The sequence below is a fragment of the Amblyomma mixtum genome, chromosome 5 (assembly GCF_055824585.1).
Source record: "Amblyomma mixtum isolate Tamu chromosome 5, ASM5582458v1, whole genome shotgun sequence".
Lineage (NCBI taxonomy): Eukaryota > Metazoa > Arthropoda > Arachnida > Ixodida > Ixodidae > Amblyomma > Amblyomma mixtum.
In genome coordinates, this window is record NC_143016.1 from 109906258 (window position 1) to 109923027 (window position 16770).

A 16770-nucleotide genomic window follows, 5' to 3' on the forward strand; every position below is an offset into this window, starting at 1 on the left:
TTGTAAGATGAGTGTAAACACAAACGCTGGGAAGGCGAGGTCACAGATTTCCACGGGCAGAGAATGCTAGTGGTTGTCCGTGTCCGCATCTTCTTCCTTGGGGTTATGTTGTTTACGCTCATCTCGCAATAAGGATAGGCACCGACTAGCTCAACATCGCACCTTGTGAAACGAGGTCACCACATTCGCATTCTTGAACAGAGGCAGTGGGCAGTCGAGAATAACCACGGCCACAAACAAGTACACAATGCAACAACTACGGTTTCCCTTTGGATTAGGTTGCTTATGCGAGATATTCTAAGAGCTATAGAGGCCGATAAGCAGGGCCTTACGAGCCACCATTGTTTCAAATAGGCGCGACGAAAATAGCCTTCCCTCTTCATAAAAATAAAATAAGAAAGAATTCCAGGAAAAAGCGTAATCAAAAGGGGAGAGATCAAGAACTGGCTTCGCTTATGGTTTATAGTGTTTTAACGTCCCAAAGCGACTTAGGCTATGAAGGACGCCGTAGTTGAGGGCTCCGGAAATTTCTACCACCTGGGGTTCTTTAACGTGCACTGACATCGCACAGTACACGGGCCTCTAGAATTTCGCCACCATAGAAATTCCACCGCCGCGACTGAGATCGAACCCTCGTCTTTCGGGTCAGCCGCCGAGAGCTGGTTACAACGATTAATGGCGGCTGCTAGCAGGCTGAATTATCTCATCGTGGCTTCAAGCGACCTGAATTGGAAGCAGGATGATGCGTGCACGAGAAGTAACGCAGCAAAAAAAAAAAGAAGAAAATATATGCATAACGGTAAATATGGCGATGTGTGCGTGTGCGTGCGTGTGCGAAATGGAATGGAAACGATAGGGACGCCAAGAAGTCCTCCCTCCTTGCAGTTGTGCATACTAAATGATAACACAGCGTGTCTTTGTTCCTATTTTCGTTCACGGCAGCGCCCCTTCATAAGGGTGCCTGTCCTACTTTGCGCGATCCGCTGCACTAAGAGTCGCCGTTAGCCCAATAATGATTAACGACCACGTACAGCTATTACGAGCCCGGAAGCGACGCGGCAGTGGTAACCGGCAGGGCCGCTCGACCGTCGCCTAGCATGCGATGCCCGACCACGTGACCACGGAAGAGCATCCCCCAAAAAACGCACGAATTACACTGCTCCCTCCTTTCTGCTCACGCCTGCGGCGCCCCTCATGACAGGGCGGTCCCAACGCGCATCTTCATTCCCCTCGCACAAGGCTTAACGGCCGCTGGCGGAGATATTCAGGTGAGGGACAGTTACTGGCCTTTCACAGCGAGGCTTTTTTGTCATTAGTTCGTCTATTCTCCTACCTCTCTCGGATTCGCAGGCGAGAGCGGCGAAGGCAACAGCCGTCATCGCTGGAAGAGGAGGACCGGATGCACGACTCTGCGCGGGGGTCCTTGACCGTCCGGCCAAACGGTGGTCCGATGGCTCACGCCACGCGACCACGCCACATCGCGCCACTGCGTTCCAATGACCTTGGCGTCGGGGCGACCTTTGACCCCGCCGCGGAGACACGCGAACGTTGTCCCCGTTTTGCTTACGTCGTTGCGTCTGTCTCCCTCTCTCTCTAGGGCAGATTATCTATTATTAGCAAGCGAGTTATATCGTCTCATCGTCTGCTATATATCTCCTCATTACGAGAGGCCCGCTTTTAGAATGACGTAATTACTTGGTTTTTAGTACAAAACAAAAAAAAAGAGAAAACGCGAGTCACGTCCGCGAATGATCGCTTCGTAAGGATATTAATTAGTCTATTAGCTTATGAGCATGCATTCGAGAGGGTTTTGATCTAGACATACGAATCTGAATGCTCCGCAGAGCCAAGCGATGCAATTATTTATTCCTTGATCGCTAGCAATACTTACTGTCGTTGTTTGTTTACTCCAGCAGTTTTCTTGAGCCGACACAACTCTCTTTGTGAAGTCATTATAGCTTTTACCTTGCTCCAGAGATGACATCGATAATTTCGTTTTCTCGCAAAATCTCACCTATGGGAAGCATCTCTTATTCCATGTGAAAGTGATAATGCGATGGAGCAATAAACAGAAATACAAACAATAAGGCCATCATTTTACCGCAGTACATCTGTACAAAATTAATTATTTGAGCTATGCGAAAAATGAACCCCTTCCATGTGTTGCATGCTCAGAGAAAGGGGAAATCACTGCCACAAACTATAGATTTCTGAACGAAAATAAATCGAGAGCTTCGCCCAACTGGTGTCCATGTCTGGTTCTTGTAGTGTTATGCAAAATCGTCATTTATGTCAGACGTCCAGGTTCGCTGTGTATCGTATATATAGTTACAGAAGAAAGCGTCGTTTGCACCGAAGCAGTGGCTATTAAGACACGACTCTCGCGCTACGAGATTTGCCTCCTGCGACACATCAACTTGAGCCTTTAACTTTGCAGTACCCCCTTGCCCCCCACCCCTGTTTTTTTTTCTTCTATTTTTGCGAGGTGTGACTTCATACTGCAGTCATGAGTACCGAGCACGCCTAATTAAGACCACTGACGGAAAATCTGAACCCTTTAGCTGCGGCGCGTGTCCTTGCGGTGTCACCATGGCCTGTTTACACCTCAGCGTAAGCATGCAGGTGCACTAAAGAGGAATCTGAGATCGTCTTTTTGCCGCGGGAACTCGATCTACACGTTCCGAGCATTCTTAGGAAACTGCGAACTATTGTCCTATGCGGCCGATTTCCCTAATTTAAATCGGATTAAACATCCCGGCTCACGCCTTTTTTCGGACTCACCGTCGAAAGTAGGAGGAGACAACTAAAGCGTGGAGTGCCTTTCAGGCAGTCGCGTGGCGGCTTCTCTTTCACTTTTATTTTGTTTTGTTTTTATGATTCCGTGAATAAATAGATCCAGCCAGAGACAAAATAGGTGCGAATTAAACTTACGGAAATAAAAATACACGTGGGCTCTTTGCTTTCGCCGATCGCTACGTATCACTCTGACGATGGCAGAGCGGCGAGCCTGTACGGGACTGGCTGAAAGGCACTCCACGCGTTAGCTGACTCCTCCTATCGTCAGGGGTGAGTTCAAAAAAAAAAAAAAGGCGGCAGCCGGGACGTTTAATTCGATTTAAATTAGGGTTGACGGCCGCACAGGTAAAAAATTCGATGTTTCTAAAAATGCTCGGAACGTCTAAATCGAATTCAGATTCCTTTCTAGTGCACCTTTAACAGCTGCGTCCATGTAAAGCAACGCCGACTTCGACGCGATGCAGGGCGGCGCAATCGGGTGCCTTACTTTGCATCACCTAGGCATTGCAGTCCTGATGGGAAACGCGCAGTTAGGAAAGGTGTGCTAGACAGCTGACCGCCTTGTGTCTAGTGGCGATAGGCTTCTTCAGTCGCACGCACAATAATTGTTACAGTGAGGAGATAGTTGAAAATTTAAAAAAAAAATAAAAAGAGGCACTTAATGGACTGTAGCAGTTCTTGACAGACGCCGCTATGAGCCTAGCCACCGTCCATTCCATTTCCTTGTATCTTCTTTATTTTTCTGCCCACGTCTACTCCCCAGGCAAATTTATGTGCTTCTTTGCAAATTGAACGAAGGAAGAGAGAGAACGAAAGACAATGGGAATGTTTATGTTTATTGAAGCTCGTTAAGGTGCGGCATCGGGGAGACTTGGAGAAGGAATGTAGAGCCGTCTGAAGCCTCGAGCCTGAGGCGGTTCTCCAACTGCGCGCTTGTGGCGACGCAAGCAGTCCCGGGGCCCTGTTTCTCGAATGCACTCCGGGAAGGCGACAGCCATGCGCCACCCTCCGTGGTCAACCAACAATTCTGCTGGAAGGCCTCAGCGACCCAGGGACATCGGTAGGTGCAGAACTTTCTTCGGCATTCAACCTGCGCGACATGCGTTTTGGTGACGCAGTCTCATCAGTAACATATTGTAAGCTTGACTCAACATTATCTGAGCCGTAGTTTGGTTACACTAGAACGCCGTAGGACTGTTAGAGGCTCGTTCCTCGGCTCTGTTCTCAGGTCTGTCTTTTAACAGATTCATTAACAAGCTTAGATTGAGAATCAGTATTTTGAAGTGCTAGGTGATGTGCCTTGGATGTTTATTAGACGTAAGCAAAAATAGCCTTCCGTCTCTAACAAGAAAAGAAATGCGGCTCATTTGAGTCATCCGCTGGCTATCGTTAGAATCAATTGAACGACGCCAAATCAAGCTTCATGCAGCCGCATTCGCGGCATCTGCGTCGAAAGATCTTTTCTGGCCTTTAGGAACCCTTAACGACCGCGCGCTCTGATTCAGAAGCTGGCACTCGGCACTCTAGAGTGCTCTAACCACAAATTTAACCTAAAACGTTGTCTGCGTCGACGAAGTATACAGCTTCCTTTCTGCATTTCTAAACAGGTGCGCCGAGATAAGTTACATTCTACGTGACAATCATTTTAAATGACGCGCCACATTGAAGCTCTTACAAAGAATATGAATAAGTAGGCAAAAAATAATGGTTGCAGTCGCGCGCACGCCTAACAAGGACGCGGGTAAAACTTTAAATGGTCTCCTGCAGCCGCTGTGGTTGCGTAGGAAGCTCAGGAAATTCTGACTATTTCAAAATGGACTAAGATATCGGCTATGTTAAAAGATCCAGGGGAAAACTTAAATTGCAGCTGCGCGATAAAAAAAAAACAATGCACTTTAAGCGTTAAGTGTCTGGCTGACTGCACAATCGCGTCCTGTACCGCCTGCAATGAGATGGGATAATGCAGGAGAATGCATTGCCGTCCACAGAAATACAGTGTGCCATGATAAGCAGCAAAGACCAGGTGGAAGCACCGAACGGTAACCCTTTCCCTTCCGTTATATCCTTGATTCATTATTTTAAAGCACTGCTGGGGGATACAGCAAATGTAATAAGCTTCGGCCATGGGTCACGCGTTCCAATTAATACTGAGAGCAGCTGCACGCTTTCCATGTAGGAATTTACTATTGTAAGGAAAATTCGCCTTTAGCGAAATTTCTACGAGTATAAAAAAAATCTAAAATTATATCATTTTCGAGAGAAGGTTCAAGCTTCAAAGGGTCGTTAGCATATTGCATTATGCCAGCAAGCCTAATGCGGCTCTAGGCGAAGCACAATACTTCGATGGCACATACGGCACTGTCCCAAATACATTCTGCGTTTACTACTGCGTTTGCATTACGTTTACTGTCTATAAATATCGCTGTACGCGTATTGTCTAGTCATCGCAGTATCGGCCGCAGTTTCGAATCAGAGCATTCTAACCTCCAGGTATTGCATACTGTTACCGCTACTGTCGGGCGCAAAATTTTTTCGCGTGCATGCGCAGTTAGCGGAATAGTTTATGATACCGTTTAACGCTACAGCTACCGTTACAGCGCTGGCAACTGAATGTACATGAACGCTGAACACACACGCTTCCAGAGCCCGGCGGTAGTGGTATATGCGGTAACCGTATGCGGGAATAGTATGTGGCAATAGTATGCGGTAACAGTATGTCGTAATGGTATGCGATGGCGGTATAAGGTAACAGTATGCGGTAACAGCATATGGTAACAGTATATGCTAACGGTACATGGTAGCAGCATGTGGTAATGGTATGTGGTAAAAGTACACGATATCATACAATACAATGCAGTTTGTTCGCCACTTTTTCATACACATAAGTCTGTTGATCAGCCTAAGCACAAAGCGCTTGTTGGCTGACCTGGCAGTTGGCGGATACATCTTCAGTAAATTTGTTACCCAAAGCAGAGATCAGATAGCAGGATTCTGTCCTGCTCGTGAAAAATGAGAACAAAAGGGAAAAGGACAGTAATACATGATAAGTATCAGTATGAGGTAATGGTATGGGTAATAGTATGAGGTAATAATATGCGATAACAGTATTTGGCAATGCTTGGCATGCGGTAACGGTTTGCAGTAACACTATGTGATATGGTATAAGGTAATAGTATGAGGTAATGCTCTGCGGTAACGGTGCCCGATAGCGATATTCTGAAACAGGCAGTTGTTCAGAATGCTCACTTCCCTGTTAACGTTTTGTCGTTGGGAGGCACCAAATTTAAGTTATAGGGCAGAGATGACGGACCGTTTTTTTCGCGTTGCTCACACGCTTTGTAAACACATGGCAGCGTCACAAATCCTCGCGCCTCCGTTTCGACCAGTACCAACATCTTTATGTCACAGAGGCGGGCATCGGTGATGTTTCGCCACCTGCGGTGTACGTATGGAGAGTGAAACAGTATTTGACAAGAACCGCGCTGAACAGAAGTTGAAATTAAATGTATTATTCGGGATTTATGCAAAGAAATTATGAACGTATAACAAAGCCAAAAATATTTACCACGTGGAGATTGAGGTGCGCACCTAAACTAGACGCAATGTACGGAATTTTTTTTTGTTTTACAACGCTTTCAAGAAGTACTAATATATATGCCCTTGCTTAGCAGCGTTCGTTTTGAAAGTGCGATTCAGGCACTCAGTTAAGCTCGCCGAGTCTTCAGAGTTAAGCTGATAATCCGGCACAGGCAAAAATAATGGAATCATCGAACGGCGAACAAGCTTAGTCGCAAACTCTTAAGCCGACGAGCCTTGAAGGGAAGCAACTACATAAGCATTCCAAGTGCAAAGGATAAAAGAAAGGGAAAAGTGGCGGACGTTTACCGTTTGGTCGCGCCAAATTTGGCGATAGCTGAGGTGCTGTGAAATGCTGACGCCATTCAGAGTGTTCAGTAGATGTTAGTATAAAGATGTGGAGTCTTAATGCATCGAAATGCGCGCATGGTTAGCAACAGTCGCTCTTTCAAATAAGGCAGGTGGGGCATTGAAAGTGTTTGTGTAGTCCGCTGCAGTAAGCAATCAACGTGTTGTGAGGGTGAGGGTTGTGGGACTAAGCAAGTCGTTGGGATTTCTTGGTGCATTCGTGGGTGTTGCGACCCAAGTTGACCTTGCGGTTTAGTGATGCGATTGGCCAGGCTGTACGATATACGGATTTACGGGTGCAGGGCTGCCCGGACGACATCGACGACGATGACACGACCACGCACAAAACTACACCCATCCAACTTTCGCTTTAAAACGCAGAAACACCTCTACTGACGGGGCTCTGACGTTACACTAGCACGTACATGGAAGAAAGAGGTCGACCTAGCAGGCATTAAAACCAAAGGTTGTAATGTGTGGCGAGGGAAATGTTTACCGCCATTCTGTGTCAGACAACACAAGGGACACGCTTAATGTTGTATACGAAGCAAATGCTAAAGCGGGCAAATGAAGAGTAAGTAGTGCTAGTGCGTCATTTCACGGCTAAGTACTTGTCCTCGCTCCTAATGGTTGCATAAACGAAGACAACATTCCAACAGAGTGTAAATTGCGCTACAACTCACGGAATATGAAAGCGGCGAAAAATGAATGGAGCAACGAAGTACTATTTGCTCATCTTTTTTTTCCGCTTGCGCCACACTAACGAGTAAACAAATCAACGCGTTTTCCGCTTGGAAGAAACAGACAAAACAAGCAGCGAGCTCTCTGGAGACCTTTGTCACTCGTGACGCCGACACCCAGTTCGCCGAGACGTAGACAGCTTTAAAAAGAAACAAAGGGGAAAATAGCCAAATAGAAATGGCTGGGCCTTTGTGCATACGCTTTGACAATAGCCGAGTACTCCAAGGCTATTGCACACCTGATGTTACGCAAAAGGGCCCCCTCGAGAGCGACATTTTGAGAGTCAAATCAAATGGATAAGGATTATAAAAGCATTATGCTCCCTGGCCGTTCCAGACGTCCTTGCCGTTTTATATTCTGCGTGTCGTCCGAATGGCCGACCCCGCCACAGAAAACGCAAACAGTCAGCGCACCTTCACCTTGCCTTCTATTTACGGGAACGATTACGCGTTATTTACGCTGTAATCAGCTCCAGCCTTTCTTTCGAACACACACACACACATACACGCCAGTGAGATTAAGAAAAGAAAAGAAATGCTACTATAATAACGGTCGCGCCGCATCACGGACGCCCTGGGTACCGACGAACTGTGCGAGCCGGTTCTCCGAGGAGGGGGTTCTCCCGTGATGACGTCATCACTGCCCTTGGGGTCCCCGAGGCTCCGGGGGCGCGGTGCCAAGATCGCAGTCTAGTCAGGTGATGCTAAAATAAAAACAAAGAAAGAGGTGTGGGAAACGAGCCGTGATCAAAACTAGAAGGGAAAGGTACCGAACAAGGGGCAACAATTGCGAAACGCCCTCGACGCGGCTTGCGCGCGCGCAAGAAAGAGAGAAAAAGCGACGGAGCCTAGGGGGAGGGTGCTTACTGTTTCGACGCTTGTCGAGATGGACCCGGTCAAAGGACGCCTGGATGTAAACAGGCGTTCGCTGTAAACATATGTTCCCTGTGGATGTTAGAGACGTCATACCGTTCCCCCAGCGAAGAAATGCTTTACAAATTTCAGATATGGCATGGAAAAGCGAATGAGAAAGAAAGGTTGGGTGACGTTCCTGCTGTCTCTTTTGTTCTGCGGGGCTCGGGTGTGTTGGCCTAGAGAGGCACCGTAGGGGGCGCGGGTCCAGGAAGAAATTAGGTGCTGCTGACTGCGGAGGTCTTTCCCAGCGGCGCTGATGTCGTCACAAACTGCGTCGTTGCATCCGAGGACGCCATATTCGAGTGGAGAAAACTTGATGAAACAATGGAAATAGACTGCACGTGTCTCGAAGCGCTGAGGAGCGCGAGGAGTATGCCGTAAGCTGCGTTGCCGCGAACCGTTGCAGGAACCGTATTACGCGTACAAGGTGAAAGTGCCCTTTTCTGTGTTAATTAGAAAGGAGTCGGCGAGCTGCAATCCTACGGTTGTTCGCGTCACGCCTCCTCATTTGCACTTCCTTAAACTGCAGAAAATACGCTCGGCATATGGCATGCACCCAAAGAACTCAGTGAGCAGGGCTTGAAAAGCTCACTTCGTTTACTCCGGCTTGTGCGCAGCTCTGCAAGAACCATATATCAAACTGCCAACGTTTCCTCTTTGTTCGACTTTCAGTGCGTGCGCGCTTTCTCTCGCTCGTTCTCAGTCTCGATGCGGGAGCTGTGCTAGTGCCTTACATTGAAACGCAACATTCGTAGGTCTATGCTTAAAACTGTGCGCATACCTGCAAAATCGTGGAGCCTGTTTAGACATGTGTGTGCATTGGGTACGTGTGCGGACCTCCACTTCCTGTGTGGAAGCAATTTCGTCGACTGCCCTTTTTGCGCACAAGACAAAACTGTATGTTTGTGTTACATCTGTGCGTGCAAAAAATTTTAGGCAGTAGATTTTCAGCAAATAAAAGTATAGATTATTCGCAAGAAGCACTGAGCGCCGCATCTCAGAAGGTCCTGCTCATCAAAGGAAGGGCTGATCAAAAAGCCTGTATAGAGCGGGATTTGTATCCCGGTGTTTCATAAATTAATTGCGCGTTTACAACACGTACCTTCTTTTTTTATCGCAAGTGTGTAGCAGAAAGCCGACGCCAGTAAAGCGGAACCGAACTTAAGGACGCTTTTGCTTTTGTCTCTGGTCAACTTCTTAAAATGCTCATTTACTTCACCGCACGCAGTTGTTTCGAAGAGGCGTTTTATTTTATCATTCAAGAGAAGCGTCCTTTCATCTCTGACACGTTTCATGGTTTTGCGTGAGTGCCAGTGTTCGTCCATGCTTTAAAGACATTGATTACAACGACAAGGTGTGGAGCTTTGTGCATGTCCTTGGAAACCTAAGTACGCCTCAAGGCACTTTTATTGTTACAATAGCGTAGGCTTGTCCCCGAGAAGCGACGATATCATTTTTAGAGTACGAAATGACGATAAAAGGTGGCACTTGTATTGGTTCCCCAAAACCTTACGGTCCTTGTTCGCAAAAGGAGACTCCGAACAATGCGCATTGAGCAGCATCATAATTAGCACGAACCACGTCAATTCCGTTGGAGGGGAAAATGCCATTCCCAGTGATTTCTAATTAGTCCTGTCCAGCGTCAAGCACAGCCTCTCAATTCCAGACACTTTCCTGATCTCACCTTTCCTAACTGCCGCTCCCAGCTAGGTTTCTCTTGATATGCTCTCGGCAGCCGGCGGTGTTTCAGAGGCGGAATATTAACGAGCAGCGTATCTTACCTGCTCAGCTTACGTCAACGAATGCCTAAATCGCGGTGCTCTGTCTTGAGGACGTCTCGGGAACAGCCCGTTTAACATTGCAAGATTATGGAACGCTTTCCTTATTGAAGTCACTCTGTCAGCTTTTCGGTGTGTTCCGGGAAGACGCGGGGTATGCGAGGGGAAGGCATCAGTCGCCCAGACTCGTTTTGATTAATCCCCGATGACACCGAAGCGGTTAAAAGCAGAAGGCATGAAGAACTTCAGTGTGCCTCATTATCATCACCAGGCCAAGTAGTATTTAACACTGGAGCACGGTAATTGTGGTGTAATCACTCCTGCTTATGAAATGCAGTTCTCGATTACGTCTAACCAGCCTAATTGGCTTGGTGACTTTAGGGCATTCGGCTGCTGATTTCAGTGTGTCCTGCTGCTGCATATCAGCCGTGGCAGCTGAATTTGGATGAAGGCAATATGCAAAAACGCCTGCGTAACCAGGCTTCAGTGCAAGTTAAAACACATATGTCGTGAAAACGAATCAGATGCCCTTCACTGCGGCGTCCCTCAGCATCTCTTGCCACGACTGCCAGCTCGAAGCATGCACTCTCTCTTTCAGTGTCCTGTCGCAGTTCAGCCTCCCCCCCCCCCTCCCCCCCCTGCCTTTCACATGGAGCGCTTGGGTTGGGTAGGACAGGCCGGAAAGGACAAGCAACCCTAATCTACCGGGCCCGCTAGGCTAGTGCTTAAATCCTAGCTCCATCTGACGGGGATGTCAGTGATTCGAGGGCAGGTGGGGAAGGAAATAAAGATGGAGGGAGAGGGAAAGCGGCTGGCAGAGTGTTTTACATATATCATTTAATACAAATGGAAGAAATCATTTTCCAAGGTCGTTGTTTGCTCACTTTATACACAGACCTGAAACAAACCATCCACAAGCTCTGCCAGTGTGTGTTCGTTGTTGTGTAGCCTTTGAGCCAAATGGCCAACCTTGAACCGACTTGTGCTGCGAGTGCACGGGCTTCCTTCCCTTTTTCTCCCGCCATTTGTGAAGTGGTGCGACTTCTTCATTTTCCTCCGTGTCAGGTTTTGGAAAATACGTTCATGGTTCTTACTAAAGATCGCAGTGAAATTTTTCAAACGATGGAGATGAAACGTTCGGGCTTCCACTAAAAGAAAGGATAAAAAATTGGCAAACGATTACGATAGTAGATAGGGCGAAGTTTGAGCGCACCTCTTCACATTCGGTGGCGTGTGTGCGTGCGTAACACGCCACATGGCAAGGTGGCGTCTTACGCTGCTAGCCACCTTCCGGGATCTTCCCGTGGCAGCCACCTTCCAGGTGGAACTTCGCTCTGCCACTTGGACAACCGGTTATGCCGACAAAACCGACGACGACAAGGGACGCAGGAACAGGCGCATAAGAGGTGCTCTCTAAAATGATTGACTGCTTCGGATTCATGCAGTCTCTACGCTCAAGCGGGGGGGTAGATCTCTTGTCAATACTTGCCGAGGGTCGAATGCCCCCCTGGACCCCCTTGACATCAAGCATTGCTCGTGGCCTAAACGATTATCATCATCGGTCCGTAATCGCCAGGCTATCCTAATCATGTATATCACCAGGTCATTATCTGCGTGTCCATGGCCATTATCGGAGACATTGAATTTATACCGCAAATAAAGAGATTTCTTCGCCTTCGCCTTCCTTCTCATTTTCGTTTTGAAATGTTTGCTTCAAGTCCGTGCCGTTGTTGTCAACAGATTTGGCGACTGGCTCAGCCGTTCTGTCGTCTCTGACCGGCCTAATGAGACGAGAGCACGAGTTTTCGTTCCGGAGTCGCGTCAAGCGTCTTCATCGCACCTCGCGAGGGAAAGTGGTCGCCGCGCCCTGTGGCGTCTCTTCCGCCACCGCTGGCGAGGAGGAAGCGGAGGGGCCCAAGGGCGCGACGGTGTGCCGTACCGCTGGCCCGTTTCTCGAGGTTCGTCTGACCTTGTCCGCTTTGTTTATGCGCGTTGTCCGGATGTCCAAGGACCCTCGTACCCTGGCCGCTGCCACCACCGAAGCCGCGCGTCTTCCTGCTATGTACCGCAGCGACAGAACGCGCACCTTGACGGATGTCGCCCCGCTGGCTCCTCTTCCTGCGCCCTCTCACCGGTTCTGTTGCCGCCTGGTAGGACGCTAGAATGTAGCTAGCGCCATCTCTTGGTGGATAGCGAAAACCTAGCGGCGCTTACGCTGCGGACCTGCCCCGTACCGAGCGAACTGAAAACGTCTTGGAGAACGTCACTTTCTACACCTTCTTACAGCAGTTGCTACGCATTCTAACGAACCCAGCCCAGAGCAGAAGACAGGGGCGGGGCAGTAAGGATCTCATTGGATTTCTAGAAAGAAAGGTGTACACTGGTACATAGTGATACACTGTATTGGGTAACGGCCATCGGGGGTCGTATATTATATTGGTTCCTTTCCAATTGCATTCTGTTGCCTTTTTATCATTTGCCATAGCCCCGCCTTTGACAGCAGAGCTGGCGAACGACATTGCTACTTCATTGTAAGCTTTAACGGGGTAAACATGCGGGCCAGTTGGTCTGAATCGAACATATTGGGACCAGCGAACAGACGGATCACCAGAATTAACAGCACTGTCCCGTGTACTACTTTTTCTGATGATCCCGTCCCGATGATCCCGCTGGTCCCAATATGTTTGCTTATAAGCTCTGACCTCACAACCGGTGGCTGGCAATCATAACGCTGTAATGGAAAAAATTGGGAAAAGAGTTACTGCAAAATATGGCCTTGACTTTTTGCTTTCAATTTTTTTTTTCTCACACTGCCGGCGCACCCTTGAACAGTCATCAAATTGTGGTGCTCACTGTGATAAATTTGACAATAGTGGCCCTCTAGCAAGAAAATTATATATAGTTTGCGATGATAAGCAATGTGTCCGCATCAAAAAAAAAAAAAAAAAAAAGAAAGGACTGTCGGTGCAACAGACTGCGCGTGTGTATGCCGACCCCTAACATAGTTGCGAAATGATCAACCACAATTTTGGGCTCCACAGACATAGTTTTTACTTTTCGTCACTTTAATGGTCATCCAGGTCAAATTAATCACATGACAAGAATTTTCCCACCTTCAGTAAGTTCTTTTCATATGGTAAGTTCTAGTCTTTTGTTATTTTAGTACCTGTGTTTCAGTGCTAAGAATTTAATTTTGCTATATGAAAAATGTTGCTTCCACCTATTGCATTATTTCGCACCCAATAGTCGGCTAGAGTATTGTTCCTACTCGCTAATCTCCAACAATCAATGGTCAGTGTTTATACCAATAAAAACTATACTAGTAGAAAACTCACTATTGAGTGGATATCTGCACAGCACTGGTTCTAGTTTTGTTGCGTGCGCGCCCTACGGCATTTGCATACGCGTGCACGCACAGTGCCGTGCTGCTCGCGAAATTACCGCGTACCTCGATATTCGCGCACACAGGTCACCACAGTTCTTCTCATGTATTGTGCGCTATACAATTCACCGAGTTTGGCAACGCCTTCCGGAAGTCGCTGTCCTGGAACGCAGCCCAGCCGGAAAATTGTTCCAGGAACTTTAGTCGCGCTGGTGACCCCTTCCGAAAAGTATTATCTTTCTGTTCCTTTCTTTTAATGTTTTAAGTTCCAGTTTTCTTTTTCTTTTTTACATTGCGTACTCGCGCGGTGGCTTAGTGGCTTCGCAGCTTGCTGCGGTGATTCGGGCTGCCGACGTCATGAACAAACGCCAAATGGACGTTTCGACGTAGAGTGGGACGGTGCGGTGGTCCAGGGACCCAATGAGGGTCTAAACACACTTGCCTTAATAAAGTTTCTCTCTCTCGGCGTTCAGATCTTGACCCCAAGTTCGAGAAATTGTGTCCCAGCTGAGGTGGCTGCGTTTAAATTGAAGCGAAATGCAAAAACGCCGTGGCGGCTCCATGTTTAGGGCGCTCGGCTGCTGAGCCGGAGTACCCGGGTTCGAACCCGGCCGCGGCAGCCGCGTTTAGATGTAGGCGAAACGCAAAAGGCGCCCGTGTGCTGTGCGATGTCAGTGCACGTTAAAGATCCCCAGATGGTCGAAATTATTCCGGAGGAGACCTCCACTAAGGCACCTCTTCCTTCCTCTCTTCTCTCACTCCCATCTTCTTCCCTTCCCTTATGACGCGGTTCGGGTGTCCACCGATATGTGAGACAATTACTGCGCCATTTACGTTCCTCGAAAACCAATTTGAAATTTTCAAAAAGCGTTCCTGTGCTGTGCGATGTCAGTGCACGTTAACAAACTCCAGGTGGTCTAAATTAATCTGAAGTCGTCCTCTACGGCACCACTTAATGGCCAATGTTTCGCTTCGGGACGTTAGACCCCACACATCTAGCTTTTTACAGTGCGTACCCACCCGCGACGTGTGCTGAGAGAATGGAAAAGTAGAACAATACGCCGTGCACGCATTTTTTAGATTTTAGTTGTGATAAAGATCCCATTGGTGCCATTGAAGTTTTGACGAGTAGAGTGATGAAGTAAGCTCGCTAGGAGCGAAATAATGTCCATCGAGTATATATCAGTTTTGTGACGTGAACGCCGAGTCATTGGCAATCCTGTTGCACACAACATACCTTGCTTTAGTGAGACAACTGCCTCTTTCGTGTAGCTTGAGCTCAAATTGTCCTCTCGCAGTTTTGCCTCTTGCATCACCATCAGCGCCTACTTCTTTAGCAGTCTTGGTGCAAGCACTTCTCAGGCGTTGTCTATAGGGGATCCTTGTGCCCGATATAATAAGTGGTACGGTTTCGCGCAGTTAAACCGAGCAGACGTGCGAAAGCATGTGTTTAGCCTGGTAGGCTCATGGTTTTTCTTTGCTGGGTTGATGGCATGTCTGGCGATGATATTACTTCGACAGTAGTATTAGTTGATGAAGGCGACGACGTGCAATGCACAGCTAGAGAGTGCGTTACAGTTTAGCGTGAGGCGTTATCGGCTGCGGTGATAGCATGGTCAATAATTACTATTAAAAAAAAGCGGCGATAGCATGGGGCTCTCGCGCGCAGGCTAGTGAAGCTGACCTTTTCGCGTCGCCGCGGGCTCGTAACCCGGTTGCGGAAATGTTCATTTTATTTATTTATTTATTTATTTATTTATCCCAGGTCAGGCTTCAGTGATGAAACGGCTTTTGCTGTTTTGGTCGCGAAGTACAGCTTTCTATCTAAAAACTGGTCTCGAGTGAAGCAAATTGTAACAGATTTTTATTGCCAAAGCAATACTACTTGCACTTTGCGGGGTGACCACCATCGTGCCGCGGCGGTGACCACCATTGACCTTCATTTGACCTTTTGCTGTTGAACGCTAAACAGACTTGTCGACATTGCTTATCGTTAAATGGAGGGCACCAGGGGTCACCTTCATTTGACCTTGATTGCATTACATTGGATTAGATTGGATTGGATAAGAGTGGATTGGATAGGATTGGATTGCAATGGATTGGATTGGAGTGGAATGAATTGGATTGCATTGGATTGCAATGCATTGGAATGGATTGGATTGCATTGCATTGGATGGGATTAGATTTGATTGAATCGGTTTGGATTGGATTAGATTGGAATTACAATGGATTAGATTGGATTGGACTGGATTGGTTTGGATTGAATTGGATTGGATTGAATTGCATTGTATTGAATTAGATTGGATTGGATTAGATTACATTACAGTAGATTGCATTGGATTGGAGTGGATTGGATTGGAATGCATTGGATTTGATTGGATGGGATTTGACTGGATTGGTTCGGATTGGATTGGTTTGGATTGTATAACCGATGCATCACCACAAGTCTAACCACAAGCACCACCACCAGCTACGCTACCAGCTGTACCATGGCGTAGGTACGGATATTGTTTTCGCAATTACCGGGCTTAACCAAGCTAAGCCACAGCAAATTTTTCGTAGTCGTATGTCTATTTTTTTTTAGGCGGCTGATACCGGCTGCTACGAAATCGTTTGGTAGAGAGGGCTGCGCTGCAGCAGAATGTTTTGCGACATGAATGACAAACAGACCTCACAGAAAAAAAAAACCGGAAATGCTTGAGCAGAAAGGGCGGAATTCCTGCTTGAGCAGAAAGGGCATTCCGCCCTCTTTTTTGGCGGCCTAGCCTCAGCTGTGTGCAAAAGACAGGTGGTCTCGACACCGCTGAATGCATTTTATTGGGTAAACTACCAGCATATCACATGGCTACAGAGGTGACGAAGTTGGAATATTATAAATATTACAGCCAACGTTCAATATTGGATGTCCATGCTGAGTGTACCTTAGGGCGCACATCTACTAGTGCGTGCACTCAAGTAAACCGACCAGTGTTGCTGTGCGCGAATTTTTGCAAGCATAAATGTAAGTCTCATGATCGCAACATATTCGCAACGATTTGACATGCATTCGAAAAATGCACCTTACCACATCACAAGAAAGAGAGAGCTAGAGATGCAACTTAAAAAACACGGGTTTGATATTTTCTGCTCAAGCCTACATCCATACTCCACGGCGCCCCATTCCTGCATCCCGCCCCGCCCCATCCCTGTACCCTATCTCAACCTGTCCCTGTATACTATTGGAAAACTCAATCTT

The 16770-nt window shown here is 47.5% G+C and overlaps 1 long non-coding RNA gene across 1 annotated transcript; it reads right to left on the minus strand.

Moving 5' to 3' along the window:
* Positions 1–3653: 3653 nt before the first annotated feature.
* LOC149343354 (uncharacterized) lies at positions 3654–8577 on the minus strand. The gene is made up of 3 exons (XR_016282704.1): positions 8328–8577; positions 8003–8164; positions 3654–3886 (listed from the first exon to the last, which is right to left on the minus strand). It is a non-coding gene; the product is annotated as an uncharacterized LOC149343354 (long non-coding RNA).
* Positions 8578–16770: the final 8193 nt, after the last annotated feature.